The sequence below is a fragment of the Cupressus sempervirens genome, chromosome 5 (genome assembly GCF_028749045.1).
Source record: "Cupressus sempervirens isolate cs-2001-9-10 chromosome 5, ASM2874904v1, whole genome shotgun sequence".
NCBI classification, from domain to species: Eukaryota; Viridiplantae; Streptophyta; class Pinopsida; order Cupressales; family Cupressaceae; genus Cupressus; species Cupressus sempervirens.
The window spans coordinates 962312910-962316590 of record NC_143122.1 but is presented as its reverse complement, the minus strand read 5'-3'; the positions used below and the strand labels follow the sequence as shown (position 1 = coordinate 962316590).

Sequence of the window (3681 nt, the reverse complement as noted above, 5' to 3'; positions counted from 1 at the left end):
GAGAGGATTTTTGATTTATTGAATCAATTAGATAATTTTGAAAATAAAAGAGATTCTTTACAGAGGAAATTAATATTCTGAAAAATAAAAATAAATTAAAAAAATAATAATAATTAAAAAAATAAAAAATAAAAAAATAAATTTAAAAAAAAAAATGGTTGTGTTTTGTTAGATTAAATTTTAGGGCATGACAGATTAATGGAGCATCTTCCTCTATTTAGGAAAGGTTCATACATCCCTCTTCCTGTAAATGGTCATGTATGAATCTTTCTGTATTTTGGGTTCTGCTGGTGAGGTCTCCTCACCTTTTGTAAATAAATTTCCTTTTCAATTTTGGTGTGTCTAGTGTAGCCTTTTCTTGCTTAGTATGTAGTTGTTATTTTCTCCTACTTTGTTTCAGTCTGCCCTGCTCCCCTTTGCTCTCCTAGCAAGAAGCTCTTTGTTTACCCTCTTCTTGGCTCAATTCTATAGTGCAATGGATAAGGCCTATTCTAAAAAACCTAAGATTTTGGATTCTTTACATAATTTGCAGTACATAATCCCCATTCAGAGCCAACTGTAGGTGCACTTTCAGTATAGCATTTTAAAACTTCCAAATCAGCCCCATCTTGTAAATCTTCAGTCGGTCTATTTTTTTGATTATGATGTTGCATGATTTGAATTGTAAGAAGGAGGAATTCAGAGAATGTACTGGACTTGAACCTTGACCTATAAAGTTTAGAAGGTCAAGTTCAAGTGATCAAAGCTTAAGATATGGTTCAAGTATCATGGCACTTCATTCAAAATAAAATTTAAAGTACAAATCCTGACTTACAATTTCAAAGATCATCCTCCAAGCCCAACATCATGAGCACAAGTTGTTGATTCAAATAATGAGATCATCAATATAGAGGTTTGTGCAAAAGTAATGATCCAAGGAGGCCCTCTTTTAAAAGATAAATTGAGTTTGCTCTTAGTATCACAACCAATCCTTATGATGTTACCCAAATTATTTTTGAACCATGCACACAAACTATTGTGTAGAATGCCAGATATAAAGGAGGATCTCAATAATGAAATGAGGTAAATATTTCAATAATGGAGCTATGTTTAGTCTTATGCTCTTGTTTAAAGAGATACACTCACGGTCAGTGAAGACATGGAAGACACGAAGAAAGATGTAGGAAGTTCCATGAACTTGACACATGCTCATTAGTGTAAGACACATACCAGTTTGAAAGATGTTGGAATGTTTACAAGGCCAAAATGAAGATCATAAAATGAACTTCACGCGGTGAGTACCTAATGGTAGAAGTAAGGCTTACTTTTCCAATCATTTGGCAAAATGCAAAGAATGTCCTAAAGGCAGATTTCAAAGTGAAAGGGTTTCGTAGCTAAATAAGGCATGGCCACAAAATATTTAATGGAAAGACCATATTTTGAAATGCAAATTAGTGATTCATTATAATCAACATTATGAGCATCAATAATAAAGATATAATGAAGTTGCAAGTGGATAAATTTGGTGATAGATATAATGTGATGCCGAGCCTTTCTTGTTGCTTGCTATGTGGATTCAATTCCACATCTAGTATCTCTTTGATTATCACGACATGAGCCTATGGCTGCTAAATGAAATGTCACATAATCCATTCATGAAATCTTACCAGTGGAGACGTAGAAGTCTAAATTTCTGCAAACATATTGGCAAGGTCATCAAGCCAATTTCATTGGAAATGTGGATGCAGGTGTTGCTAACTTTGCAGATGGGACTTCTAAAGGTGATTATATGGGTTCCCCTTATGGAATGGTGCCAAGTTATGCTCAATCAAGGCTGAAGCCTTTACACCATGGATAGAACTCTCCAAGTCATCTGGGGTAGCAGTCATCGCAGAATTTCCAACAACATTTTCAACAGTATCATCCTCTATCAATGTTGAATCCCAGTTAGCGGTTGTTTCCTAATGTGTTGAGATTCATCAATCAAGTAATTTTGATGATTGAATATAGATATTGAAATGTCTATGGGTCTCTATGGTGTCATGGCACTTATAGGAAAAACAATATGCTCTTTCACTGGAATTGATGATCTCGGAGGATTAGGTCTGTCCATGGATGTTGTACTAAATGGATTTGGTTATGCAGTTCCACCAATGATGTGTCTTCTCTTCATAATGGATGATGAAGTTTTGAAATTTTCTCCTTATGGCAGGGCTATCAGAGATGTTGAAGATGAGGAATTAGTGAATTTTTTCGTTGGAATGTCACCATGGCAGTTTTTGCTCATTGTAACAGCAAGCTCCATTAGGGAGGAGTTATTTTACCGTACTGCAGTGCAGAGTGGACTTTCACATGTGTTCCTAAGTGATATATGGCACAGAAAGGATACTTATGGGATTGCAATAGTGACTGGTGTATTCCCCTTTTTTGTTCCATTTGCACAAGCATTTGCAACTGTGCTAACTGCTGCCCTCACTAGGTCATTATATTTTCTGGTTGCTTCTCCATGAGATCCCACTTATGTGGTGGCTCAAGTTCCTCCTAGTACTGGAGCATGCGAAGATATGAAAAAGTGCTTTGTAGAATAGCCTGGTATGAGAGAAGGAAAATGAAGAAGATTTACTCACCTCTGTTGGAATCTCTTCTTGCACTCTACTTGGGGTTTGAGTGGATTCAGACAAACAACCTTCTTCCTCCCATGCTCACACATAAAATCTAATCTAGTGTTGTATTAGGACATGGTCTTTGGCAGATCCATGAACAAAGAGAGAAGTTGAGAAAGAGGATCAACAGTGTAAGGTAGAAAGATGGAACAAAATTGGAAGGTTAGAACACCACACTGTGCATAATGGACATTACCTACCCCCCAAGTTATGTTTGTTGACATCCATCTTGTCCTCCACCAATACTGATAAAATTATTCTAGGACATCATTAGCAGGGGATTCTAGTTACAGTATGCACATTTTCTAGTAATATATAATAATATAAAATGGTAGAACCCTTGTGGATTGTGTGTGTGTGTTCAGATACTGATGACTCAATATATAATTCCTCTTGTTAGAAAACTAAAATATAAATCATGAATTAAGGAAGAAATAAAGGAGTTCGACCAATACATAGGGAAGTGAAAAGATGGGAAAGCCAAATGTCAAGGAAAAGAAGAAACTAATCACCTTCCCAAGATTCAGTTATAGAACCAAAATGACACTATGGAGAAATGAAAGGTTTTTAGAGGGGCTTATTTATGTAAAAGTTTTTTCGATTGCTAGGGGGGGTTAAACCTTTTCTAGATACAGTTAGAGAGCTGGAATAGGAGGGGGAAAGAATTATTGATGTATCAAACTCAATATTGCAGAGCCAATAAAGAGGATTTTATGTCAATGGTTTTCTATTCCATTTAATTAGTCATTGCTTCTATGTGTCTTTCTTTTTCTGAATTACAGAAGGAGAGAAAAGATGTTTTATTCTTTTGTCATGAGGATATGAATTGACCATAGTAAGAAGTGCTTTGGGGTATTCAGAGAAAGATTCATTAGAAGTCTTTAATCATCTCATTTATTTTTATATTAGCATTTGTTGTAGGTTAATTAAATGATGAGTATATGGATTCATAAGAATTGTGAGTTCTATTGCTTGGTTTATAGATTAGAAAGTTTTTCTTGCCTAGATTAAGTCTTGTTTAGGCTTAATTCAGTTTGCC

At 35.2% G+C, this 3681-nt stretch overlaps 1 pseudogene; it reads left to right on the top strand.

Moving 5' to 3' along the window:
- The first annotated feature begins 1997 nt into the window (after positions 1-1997).
- On the top strand, positions 1998-2853 carry LOC149559156 (uncharacterized; annotated as a pseudogene).
- The last annotated feature ends 828 nt before the right edge of the window (positions 2854-3681 follow it).